The 14377-nt window shown below is 40.6% G+C and overlaps 1 long non-coding RNA gene across 1 annotated transcript in view; it reads left to right on the top strand.

The window, feature by feature from the left end:
- Positions 1-2966: 2966 nt before the first annotated feature.
- The window catches only part of LOC136011209 (uncharacterized), a 61665-nt gene continuing 50254 nt past the window's right edge, over positions 2967-14377 (top strand). Inside the window, exon 1 of the long non-coding RNA XR_010611287.1 lies at positions 2967-3173. This is a non-coding gene — a long non-coding RNA (uncharacterized LOC136011209). The remainder of the gene's footprint in view (positions 3174-14377) is intronic.

The following is a 14377-nucleotide window of genomic DNA, read 5'->3' as shown; positions in this document are numbered from 1 at the left end:
GAAATCAAGAAAAACTACATCTACCGCTCTACCATCATCCCTCCACCTAGTCACTTCCTCATAGAAGGCTATAAGGTTGGTCATACATGACTTCCCCCTCATAAAACCATGTTGGCTGTTCTTAATGACCCCCTCATCCTTGATATATCGTTTGTGAAAAGGCAAGCACTCCATGGGTTGCAAAGGTTTTCTATGTATGCTGTCATAAATATCTCCTGACTATGGTCAGCATCATATTTGGGGGTTCTTAAAGTTTATTTCTTTTTGAGAAGAAAAAGGAGCCAAAGAAGAAATGTCAATCTAGGAGACTGGGAAGGAAATAATTGTGTCACCATATCTGTTTGATATGTGCACCAGGAAGGCTCCAGTAAATGATGTTTTCATTAGACATTGTCTCCCATCTAGTCCCTTCTTAGATCGGAAGCACTGACTGTGAAGTACAATTGTTATCATGCTGGGGTAAAAGTTGACCATGCTTCTTCTTCCAGTGTTGGATGTAACTTCATACCAGACAACAGCTCTAGAGCTGGGTGATGAAAGATAAGTACACTCATTTTCAAATCTTAAAACTCAGTCTTCAGAATTGCAGCTTTATTTTAGGCCTACAATGTTTTAAATAATCTATAATGCTAGCATGCAAGTTCACATATGTGCTTAGGACATGCTGTTGACATGGAAAGCAGAAGAAAACACAAGAAACAAAGCCAGACTGAGCACTCCCCTTCCTGTTTTCTCTCCGGCAGTGTAGAAGGGGCTGTATTCATGAGGACACAAGTAGGTCTTGCAGCAACAGTAAAAGAGCTCTCAAAGGAATTTATGCAAGAAACTGTTTTATAGTATATATTTTTTGTCTTTAGCTCTGACTACACAACAAATGATAAAATGAAATCAAACATGACACCCTACCTGCAGGACTTGACTCTGACAGATGGAACTGCGTTTAAATAGCATCATGTTGCCAGTTCCAATAAAGAAAAATACACAAAAGCTAAAATCTAATGGGAGAACTAATAATGCTCAGTTCTTGGAAGTAGAACAGAAAAAGGTGGGAGCAAAGAGCATGCCAGAGAAAACTCTTACGCCGAGATCAAAAGACAAAGCTTGTCACCAAAGCAGGAACCCAGGACTGAGAAATGTCTTTCTGAAGTGCTGGAACCTGATATTATCAAAGGAAGCTCAAATACTGCGTGGGGAAGAATTGGGCACTTCCAAGATTCTTATTAGCTCTGAACAGAAGTTTTACTGAAGATAGCATCTCTTTTTGATGAACTTCGAGATCACCTTCTCGTGTCAATAAACAGAGCTTTGCTGAAGTCACCCTATGAATTCCCAATCACAAAGCCTGCTGCAAGAATGGCAAGCCTTGGAGTAGCTTTGAGAAGCCTGTGTTAGCTGTGAATTTGAATCATTAAAAAATTCTGAAGGTTTACACATAAGCCTGTTTTGGAAACCTAAATCACTCAGACTTCAAAACTTCTGTCTGTTACAGTATTTAATGTTCCACTTAAAGTCTCAGTTTCTAATTTCTTGGCAATTATATGAGAATTTCAACTTCTGTTAAGCTATTGGGACTGTGCAGGAGAAAATTGCAAGTAGGTATTGACTGAAGCTTGAAAATGAAAATTAGAATCAGAAGGCAAAGAGTAAAAAAAAAAAATGTAATTTTTAATTGAAATCTCATGGTTCTGAAGCTTAGAATTGTTTTAATTCTTTGGGCTGCCAGTATTGGCACACTAATCAGGATAGCTGAGTGAGTGGTTCTTGTTCAACAAGAATAGCCAAAGCTGCTTCTCTAAGCATCCTAAAAGCTCTAAAATACGCCCATCTACCAGCTATTAATTGCATTTTTCGCCCCCAAAAAGCGTGAAATTAAATGATATCAATTCCAAGCCACACAGAGGAGAACAGAGCAATGGATTGCAACAGAGCCTTTTGCCTGCTGCAGAAGTTCAATTTAAACTGCTTTTAAGCACATCAGTAAAACTTTCTATCCTTACGTATTGTAGGCATGAAGATACGCTTTATTAAGGACAGTATACTCTTAAGTGCACAACAATAAGACAGAAAGGGAGTGAAGTTGCTGGCTCTACCATTCTGGTTCAGATTGGTCAGGAGCTTTGGAATGTTTAGATAACCAGCATGAAATGCAACCCCACTGGCTCACTATGTCCACTCCATTTGACACGCACTGCTTTGCATCTTGGAATGAGTGACTGATGCTTATGCCATTTCATTTTACATTACATAAAGGGCTTAGGCAGTCTGTTTTGGTTTTGGTTTTGGTTTTGGTTGGGGTTTTTTTTCAATAAAAAAAATTCAAACCAAGGCTGCGAGTGCCATTTAATCCACTACTTTCCGCTATTTATAATAAATTGTATAAAACAGAAGTCTTAATAATTTAGTGTTTACAGGCTGAGATATCTTTTTTTAATTGACCAGGACTTGCTACCCAGCTTGCCTTTGCATGGCAATGCTTGCCTATCATATGAGTAGTTTTTTGTAAGCAGATGAACTATATTCCTTTTGGTTACATTTTCTTTCTGTACTTGCAAGTTCAGATAATAACTTTTGAATACCTTTTTTCCCCCACTACCCCTTATTTAGAAGGCTTACCAGTGAAATATTTGAACCTGAAGGATTTACTCTGTAGCATTTCACGGTGACTTTGTGGGATCTAAGTATTAAGCAGTACAGCTTAATTTTTTTTTTTTTTATGGCAGCAACAGTTGATAGGGTATTCATAATACATCAGTTAATAAGTACATGATGCTGTAGGAATATGTAGTACTCTTGGATTAAATATATAATAACATGGGCACATGAAAAGGCTCTTACATCCAGCCCAGAGGCAGCTGGGGCCACTTAAGGCTATTTGCTGGGTGCCTTGGAAAATTGATGTCACCTGTATCTTGTGGAGAGTGGGGTAGAGTGGATGGCCAAGGCCCCTTGCAGGATGGGAGGTTGAGAGAGAGGTGTGCAGAGGAAGTGGTTGGGTTTGGAGGAATAGTGTTTGAGGTGTGAGCAAGGAACTGACTGAAAGTGCTCTTTGAAAGCTGTGATTGAGCCTTTAATAGCTCCCTTTCATATGGGGAGGCAAAGGATGTTGCTTGTTCAGCTGCCTGGTACAAGATGAAGAATATGTCTTATGCTGGATGTTACAAGCTTATCCTGAGGTATGTTGTTTATTTGAAAAATGCATTTCTTGGAGCTTATTTCTATTTTTTCTCCTTGAAAATGTCTTAAAGTAGGCTGTATATCTGTTAGTGATTTAATTGTAAGAGTGTACAAAGCTTATCTATGGAGAGCCAAAAGCTCTTATGTAGGGATAAACAAGATACATAACTTTGCTTACTGGAACCAAGTGCTTTATTAGGAATGCCAGAATCATTTATAGTTATGTAATAAATAAGTTGTGAAGAAAAGTACTTGAGTCAAGAGGCCCAAGGAGTAGGGGGCTTCCAGGGGTCTGGATTCAGTTATAAGATTGGAAAAATCCTGTGCTCTTTTGATTTGACCTAAACATTTAATTTTTAGAATTTCTTTTTGAATTTCTGATCTTGAATTTCTAACTGTAAGATACAGCCACAGCATGGGCTCCCCTCTGTCTGTCCTTTTTCTTATCCTACTTATGTCTACTTATCCCTACCTTGTTGCCCTGGCTGGGAGTCAGCTGTAGTTTACATATGAAGTGACCAAAAGCAAGCAAGGAAATAGGTGGAGTGAGTAAGGCTGGTGGTTGGCAAATGACCTATAAAAGCAGTACTTAAGCTTTTCTGTTGACTTGTGTGTAGTAATATTACAGTAATTTGCTTCATTTTAATAAGTTAGATATATTCTTTGTGTGAGTAGTTGCTGCTTTTTGTCTTAAACTGCATTTCAGTTTTTGGTTATTGTAAGAAAAGGAGTGGTGGCCTTGATGTTTCCCCAGATATAATGTTACTTTCAGCACAGCTGGGTAAGATTGGGTTTTTTTTGTTTGTCTGGGGTTTTGTGTTTTGTGTGTTTGGTGTGGGGTTTGTTTGTTTGTTTGTTTTTCTTGTTTATTTCTTTTAAAGCCGCTTTGATCCATCGGTGACATATTAGAGACAAGGAGGAACAACACAATTTCACTGTAACCACTTAACAGAAACAGAAGCAAAATGTAATATGTAATCTTTCAACCACATCTTGTCAAAAGCTGACACAGAGCTATCATCATTGAAGGCTTTTTCTGTATCTGTTCATACATTACATCTACTTGTTATTAAACTTGACTTTTCTTTCAGAATTATTACATTGATTCATTTGTCCCTATTGTCTGACCTCTAAAAATTGCTCAGCAGAGGAACTAATAAAAAGTCTTTTCTTGGACAAAATAAGCGATATCCCACCCTTTAAATCTCTGACTGCTTTCTTTCCTCCACTGAACTTCTTGCTTTTATTAGTGTAAATTATGAAATAATTGAGGCCAAATTTCTACTTTTTAAAAAAAATTATTTTCCAAACACTTATTTCACCTTTTTTTAAACTGAAGACTTCTGTTGGGTATTACTAAATCTTCCAGTATATTATCGCAGTAAATGTTGCTAATGTTGGAAACTCCCCCCCAATAATGTTTTCACTACAAGGACAGGTTAGTTGTAGCCGAAAAGGTAACTTTTTCATTGCAGCTCATGGAAACAATTCCTGAGTTTCATGTAACTCACTAAGTTTTCATGGTATTACAGTTCCTTCTAAGGTAATTTTGTACTCTCATCCAAGTTGGAATAAGCTAAATAAAATACGTGTGACACAAGGCTCAACATCTGGAATATCACTGGTAAAGAGGGAGGAAACCACCCCACCATTTCCCTGGTGCTGAGAGGACAAACACTACCCTAATACAATGGCAAAGTATTTTTGGCTGGGTACTCTGGGGGATTGCTGTGTTTGTACCCCTCGCTACGCGAGTGCTGTGGGTTACCGAGAGCCTTCTAAGACTTTTTAGGGACTGTGTCCCAGAAATGTTTTGTATCAGCTGTTTTGTCTCTTCAGAGTTGCAAATAAAAGGGGCAAGCTTGCAGTGTTGGCCTGTTAGAGGCATCAGCTGTGCTGATGGTGGTGGTTGTGTGAACTATTGGTGAGGAAGTGCTGAAAACAGAATTTGAGTGTGCAAAAGAATTCAAATCAAATTTGCATTATTACTGCTAGTTTTAAGCACAGGAGTTACATTGCACTAGATATTAAGGTGACAATGAAAAAAAAAATGAGTCAAACTGACTTCTGTGACTCTTCTGCATTTCAGCACTGAATAAATTGCATTTCTTGCACCTGTCTTCCAGAAAATTTCTTTGATGTGGAACTCAATTTACTTATTCATTTCAGGGTGAGTGAGCCATAGAAACAACATTTCCTCCATGAACTGAAATGTTCTTTAGCTACGTGGTTTTTGGATATAAATGCACAAACTAGGGGGGCTACAATCCTCTAACAATCAACCCAAAGTGCTACAGGCAGCCGTGCGGCTGTGTGTCCTGCAGTCTGCAGTTTGCCTGGATCCCTGTATGCGTGCATAAGAGTTGTAAAGAACTATGGGACACAAAATGAATACAGTACTTTAAGTGGCTTTTTATTACTTGTCCCTGCTGTAGCAGTTGAGGTAAATCTGGCATTGACTAGAGCCTATTCCATGCAGCCTTCTCTTTGATGCTGCTCCCCTTCATGAATGGATAGTGCTCCCACCTTCCTTTTTTTTTTTTTAAGGTGTCAGGAGATTAATTGAACCCAGGAGAACTAATTATTATCGGCTGTGGTGTATGTGGGGTTATTCAGTTCTTGCTGCTTCATTTACAGGATAAAATATGAATACTGTGCAGGATATGAAGTATTTACTCAGGCATAGATAAAAAGGATAGAGACTTTAATGTGGAAAAACTATCTCAAAGTATTTATACTTTCATAGACTATTTTTTCTTAAGAACTCAGAATTTAGCTATGACTGAGTAAACTAATTTGGACAGAATGAGGGTCTAATAATTCCTCCCTAATATTTCAGTCTAGAAATAATTTGACTGTACTCTGATATTGAGTCAATTCATATCTCCTTTAGATGGAAATGTTTTTTTCCTAATTAACTCTGCTGCTGTCACTCCTCTCAGTGTACTTGGTTAACGGCTGTGTGTATGCTGTATATAGAACATATGCAGAAGATGTAGACTCAAGTAGTAAATTAGAAGATGATATTGGATAAGGATTGTTTCTTACAGGAAGCTCTATCAGCCCTTCTTAATGCTGCTTTTCCTCAGGGTCTGTCAGCACTGCTGCTCCAGACCTTGCCCTGAGGTGTACCAGGCTTCTTCCTTCACACTGAGCTGCAATTTGCTGTTCTTTTCAGCTCCAATGTAGCAGTTTTATTTTGAAATCCAATTTACTCATTTTTATATCTTGGGAGTTCGGGGCCTAAAGCTAGATCTCTAAATGCATGTTTATGTACCTAAATTGAACATCCTCGTAAAAGGAGCAGGCTGTCTGCAGCACCTCTGAAGAAGGGGAGCTGGTCTCCATTAGCTGCCAACCCTGGATTTAAAGGCTTAATCTTGAGGATTTAAGCCTCTCACCCCATTCCCTCCCCCCAGAAAAGTGCTTTTCTATTAGTGGCTCAAGCTTAATGTTTCAAACAATATGGTCCAAGTGTTTCAAGTTTGCAAGGATCTTATTTAAAACCTGTATGCCCTGTTCTCTTTCTCAACCCCAGCTCAGTGTCCGATTGAACAACTGCATTGAAACTTTCAGTTTGGGGCTGTGACTTTGTGTTTTTGTCTCGAGCTGTCATGGTTCTAGTCATAATCTGTCTGCAGCTCTGCAGGAAGGTTTGCTTGGTGCAGGTTGATGCTTGCTGTCCCTGCTGTGACAGCTCTAGAATGGGACATGCAGGGGGGGAGTATTTATCTCCAGGACTTGCCTATCACTTGGCTGTGCTCCCAGTGGTGTTTCAGCTTCCAATTACTACACTTCATATTTTATTCTTCGAGGACACATAGCAATTGAAGGAAAGCAAATAGAACTTTTGTAGAGGATTTTATGAACTAAGTGGTCTTTACTTACAAAGTGCAGGAGATGCAGCCAAATCGAGGTATCTCTGCACACTTCCTCAGCTCTGCTAGCAGGGATTCCTGCTGCTCATTGTAGAAATCCCTGTAGCTTATACTGCCGCTTTCTTTTAGCTTTCCGATATCTGTTGGCAAAGTGTGTTGCTTAGTAAATGCTTTCTTTCAGGCTCCTTTGAACTTAAAACTTGCTCTTTATTAAAAGCTAGCTCTAGCTTTTCATTGCAGTCTTCCTTTCTCCATTACCCCGGTGCATGTTCTTTACCGGGAAGCAGAGCAGACATGATTTCTTTTTGTTCATTTCCCTTTGTTCTAATATCTCCCCCTTGAGAGCAAGTTTGCTTTTGATAATTGCAATCAGCTATTTCTGGCCTGGAAGATGTAGCATGTATTACACCCTGCAGCTGATTATCGAATACTTCAACGCACAATTGATGTGGGAAATCTGCCAATTTAAAGCTTGTAACATCTATTTGATATTCTGACATTTCATAAACAGTCAAGTTTACAAGAATTTGAACAAAAATTTAAAGAGGAAAATTTGGTATGACTTTTTGCCCTCGATTATGCAAGTTCAGTCAATACACTGGATGGTTTATTTTGACTTAATAAATATGAGCCATGAGTTACTGCAGGGGAATTTTCAGAGCAGTCTCATCTGAGTGGAGGAAATTATGCAAACAAGGAACTATATCACAAAAATTCTGGTATCTAGAGCAAGTGTTTTAAACTGAGCTGCATCTGTTCAGTTGGAATTGGTTTGAGCAGGATGCAGCGCATCTTCCCAGCAAAATCCGTTAGCCATGGGTGGACCTTTAAGAGCTGAAAGAGTCCATGTATTTATAATAGTGCCTATGACCACTTTCTGGCAAGGAGAGCCTTGCAGACTACTAAAGCAATTGTCCAGGAGAAGGAAATCTCAAGTTAAACAGCACAATGTTATCTAAGAGAATTAAATCTTTCTGTGTAGGATGAATTTTCAATCAGGTGAGGGTAGCGTAGGTAAAATGGTTTCTATGCTCTCCTTACTTTTAATTAAACCTGTGATTGCTCTTCAACAGGCAGGTTGTATTAACTAATTTATTTTTTTTTTTACCTGTCTGTGAAATTAAACAAACCTATGTGAGTTTAAGGGCCTGACTGATAACTGGCCTCATAATGAATGTTCTCTCTTGCATGTTGACTCACTAGGACCGGTGAAACTGTTCATGGCTTGAACAGTTATTCAGCAAAAGGAATATGAGTGCTGAAATTGATTAACCTCTTTGTATACCCTTTGATGAATAGCCTCTTTTGTTGCATCACTTATAGGCTGAATTCTTTGCACAAGGACTAAGAATATATTTAAAAGCTGAAAATCCCAGTCATCCTTTTCCTCTTCTGTGCTTCACCCAGTCTGGCTGCAATACAAAGAACTCTTTGGTGCCTGAGCTTGGAGCAGGAATTTTGCATTGCTCTAGCATTTAGCAGGTGGTGTTACATGCCTTTATCCATTGAGCCTTTCAGGACTTCATGGCTTAAAGCAAACATATATTATCACTGCTTGATAGACACATTTCCTTTCTAAAGGAGTGTTGAAAGCATGCAAAGCTCTGCCTAATAGAAGTTCTGCCTGATGTGTGAGTAGGCTGATTATACTGTGTGCCAATAAAATAAAAATTGGTCAGTTTTACAAAATGTCTTCACTCTGCCATCTCCAGTAATGAGAAACATGCAATGTCTCTTGCAGGGAAATTATGAATTCAATTTGAAAGCAGTCAGAAGGCATAATCTTATGCTGCCCAGAGGCTGATGAAGTGGATGCTCTGTGCTGAAGAAAGTGTGTTTAGGTGTTTGAGCTGGCAGATTTCCTTTTGTTGCATCAAAAAAAGGAAGATTAAACCCAAATTTCCTTGGATGGATTCCATTTCTTTGGATAGATTCTTATTTCCTGAGAGAAAATATTTTCCTAAACAGAAGATGATGCTATCTCTGCTACAGAAGTTGTCATATTTTCTGCTGAATTAAGCAGATCTTGGGAAAAGCTGGGTCAGCCTATCAGTTGTCCTCATCTGTACAAAGCCTATGCAGTTCAAGAGTAGGATTTTCTGCAATGATGTGATCTGGCTGATTAATGAAAACCACCTGTTTCCTTTAATTGTAATGATTTTGAAGTGTTTGAGAACTTCTATTAAGTACCGGGAAATGCACACATTAACTGTTCCCTGCTTTATGCCACTCAGCAGTCTGCATCTGAGGGGCTGGCTGGTGTGAAGCCCAGAGCTGGGCCCATAGGTTTGAGAGGTATCCCTGGACTCAGCTCCATGCAGTGTCACTATCACTCTTGGTGGTGCGAGGCAGTAGCTGTTCTTCCATAAAAGGGTTCACCTCATGTACAGTTACTGATCAGGCAGATGTCAGGCTGACCAGCTTATTCTGCACATAGGACTGGGGGAGGTGGAGGAGGGAAGGGGGTAGAAGGTTGGGGGAAATGTTTCTGAAGGTGCTTGGGAATTAGGATTCAGCATTCGGCACTGAGAGATGACCAAATAAAAGCACTTGTAAATAGATGCATCATTTCAGTCAGGAAATTAACTTTATTTCTAAATTCAAAAATATTAAATTGGGGTGTGTAGAAAGAAATATTTTTTAAGCAACTTTTTTTTTTCTTTTTGAACAAAATTTGGCTGCTCATTAAGCTGAGAAATGCTGATGCAGTTAAGGTTATGTTGCTGGACAAACTGATAATTGAATTTGGACTGCAAAGAGCGCTAGTGATCCTTGGGAAAAGGGGAGATGGTAGGAATTTAGCTAAACTTGCTGTGTAATGCAGAAGATGTTTTAAAAAGAAACCCCATTCTGGGTTCCAGAAATTCAAGAAGTCTTTCCTTAGTTTGGATACAAAATTCTTGCATACCCTTGCATTCTCTCCCAGGTATTGTGCCAGTCCTGCTACCACCTTTCCCAGACTCCTTCCCAGCTGTTCGAATGATAAAAGGCAAATGCTGCATAAGGCATACCTCTGAATAATATTTTATTTTTACATACTATTTAAGCTTATAAGTCGTTGCTCTTCTCATGAGTTTCTTCCAGCAGCGAGTATGTGGAAGTTGTTTGCCTTGTCTTGGAAATACTTCTATTGCATGACTCAGTGTTTGAGCTGGTTTGCAGTTTTTTATTGCATCCTTTGCTTTACAGACTTACTTGTAAGGTTATCTTTGCTTGACCCTGACAATCCCACCTGGCACTGGTTATCCTGTAGATGAGAAAACAGAAGACATCTTCTGGAAATGGTTTATTTTGAAGTTTGTCTTCATTGATTATAGTTGATATTTACACTTGTGACAGTGCTGAGTGTGGCTTGGGTCCTGAGCTCTTGGACTGCTTTGGTGGTGGCTTTATTTTAATATTTCTTTTGCCAGACAGCATTCTCCAGGCATCTTGCAAAGGCTCAGTTACTCTGACCCTGATAACTTTTTTCCTCTCATTTGCCTCAATACAACTGTGTTGTGTTGTGGGTTTTTTTGGGTGGCGTTTCTTTATTTTTTTGGGGGGTTTCTTGGTGGTGGGTTTTTTTCAGTCATAAAACCGCTTAAAGATGTTAGTTTTGTTTTCCTTATTTCTGTCTGCAGCGGCACTTTGTGCTGCAGCAAGCCAATGCAAATCTTTGTTGTGCACTTTCGTATGCAGTATCTCACTAGCCTTCCCCAGATGTTCATAAAAACCTGAACCAATCAGGTTCAAAACAGTTTCTTTGACAAAAGCTGCGGCTTTCCCAATCAAAGCTGCAGTGATGTTGATTTTTCAACTCTTACTTTTGCCCTTCTATTTCAAGTTGCAGTTTGTTCAGCAGTCTTGTGTTTTCTCACTGTGTTTGTGTAAACCTGTCCTCTTGTTTGAGCAGCACTTGTTGCTTGATACTGTCAGTTCATCTGTCCTGTCCTGCCTAACCCAACCCCAAAACCATCATTGGTGTGCTGGGTGTTTCCCTTGAAATAAGCTTGTGCTACTGATAGTGAGGGCTTATCCTGCAAACTGCTGGGACCATTTTACAATGACTTGTGTTACTGCTGCAGTCATTGTGGTATTTGAAGATGCGTTCCCTGCACATCACTGGGAGCTCAAGTTCATAGGTGCAGTGTTTCTTGATGCAAAAAGACAGTGCTTTGACCTAAGATTCATGACTCCCTCACAGCAGTGTGACTCGCCTGTCTGTGATGTGGGCTCTGCAGGTGGCCCCTTGGGGATAAAAACCTGCAACCCATTAGCCAAGGGCACATGTTTCTTTGCAAATTGGCCCCAGGGACTTCTCAAGATCAGATCACTTCATGTGTCATGCAGCTTTCTGCTGCTCCAGCAGGTCAGTTGTTGCTGTAGTACAGCTCTGCTTTTACATGGAGATCCTCATAATTTTCTCAATGTCTGATTGTTTCAGCTTGCACCAAGTGAAAGGCAGTTCTGGTGTCCCTCAGCTTCAGTGAGAGCTAACCTAATTGCCAGTGTAATGTATACTATAATGGAGAAAATAAAACTTGCATCAGCTGAGAAACTAGCTCATAAAGGTGTCTTACCCTTGTGTTTTTGGGAGTTTCCATGTTGTCGGTCTTTGCAGAATTCAGCTGAGAAATTGTCCTCAAAAAATACCGAAAAATTAGAAAACAAAACATGCTGTTAAACAGTAGTTCTAGAAAATTGATATTTTACATGAATGATGATACATTGCAGAGATTAGTGATGGCACGAGAGCGTTCTGGGGCAATAATGAGCTGTCTAAATGGTCAAGAAGAAATTTGCCTTCATTCTGTCACCTCAAATGCACAGCAGAGAAAAGTGAAATAATTTACAACCGGGCTATGTACCTCTTAACACTGTAATATATTACACTTGTGATATTGTGACACTAATCACTAAAAAACTCCAGGACTCTGCCATAAATTGGGTTGTGCTGCATCCGATTGGGCTTCTTGTACTTCATTCACATCAGAAGGCAATTACATTCTGTGCAGACTTAATCCTAGCAGTTTAATGGCGCATATAAAATATGCTTTGTAATTTGTCCTTTATTAATACTGTATATATGAATTTTCTGCAAATGGGAGGCCACTAATTATTTTGATTCTTGGGTATTGGGGTTGTCCTTCAGGATATAACCTTTGTTTAAATTACCTAAATGTACATGCAAAAGATACGTATTTTAATCTTCTTAAGGACTGCATCTCATGCTGTACTACTGAAAGGAATTATCGTAACAGAGTCGATATAACTGCCTAAATGAACTTGGCAGGCCAGGGTTCAACAAAAATTGTTATACAAAACTGTGATAGATATGGAAGTTAACCATGTGTTTGCATTGCATATCTTTTTTCAGCATTTCTTTTCCATTTGTTAATGAAGTAACTTTGGCACCAAAGAGGTCAGCTTGGGCTGTAGAAATTCATGGTAGAACAAAACTAGGGATTGGATGATTGAATAGCAAAAGGTCATTATACACAAGAAATGAATGACCTTGGAGAAAAGAGCAGCACACTCAGGGCTAAATTCAGTAGCAAAAAGTGCAAACCCATATGGACTGAAGGAATGGTAAAATATTAGCCAGTCTAATTTGGGAGCTCTAACAGAAACAGACAAGACACCAGTGTGATGGTGATAAATACAAAGGGAGGATGGACTGGTATTTCTGTGAGAGTCTGGGACGTACTGATGCCTGAGGGCTGGTGAGGCCTCTACAAGAACACAAGGCTCTGGGCATCCAGTATTTCATAGAATCATAGAATAGTTAGGGTTGGAAAGGACCTGAAGATCATCTGGTTCCACCCCCCCTGCCATGGGCAGGGACACCTCACACTAAAACATGTCACCCAAGGCTTTGTCCAGCCTGGCCTTGAACATCAGCAGGGATGGAGCACTCGCAACCCAACCCATTCCAGTGCCTCACCACCCTGACAGGAAAGAATTTCTTCCTTATATCCAATCTAAACTTCCCCTGTTTAAGTTATAACCCGTTACCCCTTGTTCTATCACTACAGTCCCTAATGAAGAGTCCTCCCTCCCCAGCATCCCTATAGGCCCCCTTCAGATACCGGAAGGCTGCTATGAGGTCTCCATGCAGCCTTCTCTTCTCCAGGCTGAACAGCCCCAACTTTCTCAGCCTATCTTCATATGGGAGGTGCTCCAGTCCCCTGATCATCCTCGTGGCCCTCCTCTGGACTTGTTCCAACAGTTCCATGTCCTTCTTATGTTGCAGAAACCAGAACTGCAAACAATACTATAAGTGAGGTCTCACAAGAGCAGAGTAGAGGGGCAGGATCACCACCTTCGACCTGCTGGTCACGCTCCTTTTGATGCAGCCCAGGATACGGTTGGCTTTCTGGGATGCAGGTGCACACTGAAGCTGGCTCATTTTCTCATTGACCAGCACCCCCAAGTCCTTCTCTGCAGGGCTGCTCTGAATCTCTTCTCTGCCCAGCCTGTAGCTGTGCCTGGGATTGCTCCAACCCAGGTGTAGGACCTTGCACTTGGCATGGTTAAATTTCATGGGGTTGGCATCAGCCCAACTGACAAGCGTGTCAAGGTCCCTCTGGATGGCATCCCTTCCCTCCAGCATATCAACCGAACCACGCAGCTTGGTGTCATCAGCAAACTTGCTGAGGGCGCACTCAATCCCACTGTCCGTGTTGCCAACAAAGATGTTGAGCAAAACCGGTCCCAGCACCAGTCCCTGAGGGACACCACTCGTTATTGGTCTCCAGCCAGACATTGAGCCATTGACCACAACTCTTTGCTTGCAGCCATCCAGCCAGTTCTTTATCCACCGAGTGGTCCACCTATCAAATTGATCTCTTTCCGATTTAAAGACAAGGATGTCATGTGGGACAGTGTCAAATGCTTTGCACATGTCCGGGTAGATGACATCAACTGCTCTACCCCTGTCCATCAGTTCCGTAGCCCCATCATAGAAGGCCACCAAATTGGTCAGGCAGGATTTCCCCTTAGTGAAGCCATGCTGGCTGTCACCAAGCACCTTGTTGTTTTTCATGTGCCTTAGCATGCCTTCCAGGGGAATCTGCTCCAAGATTTTGCCAGGCACAGAGGTGAGACTGACTGCTCTGTAATTCCTCGGGTCTTCCATTTTCCCCTTCTTGAAAATGGGGGTTATATTTCCCCTTTTCCAGTCAGTGGGAACTTCACCTGACTGCCATGAGTTTTCAAATACGATGACCAGTGGCTTAGCAACTTAATTCGCCAGCTCCTTCAGGACCCTCGGATGGATTTCACCAGGTCCCATGGAGTTGTGTGCGTTCGGATTTTTAAGATGGTCTCAAACCAGACCCTCT

Source organism: Lathamus discolor, chromosome 3 (assembly GCF_037157495.1).
Source record: "Lathamus discolor isolate bLatDis1 chromosome 3, bLatDis1.hap1, whole genome shotgun sequence".
Taxonomy (NCBI): Eukaryota; Metazoa; Chordata; class Aves; order Psittaciformes; family Psittacidae; genus Lathamus; species Lathamus discolor.
This window is presented reverse-complemented; position numbering and strand designations above follow the sequence as displayed.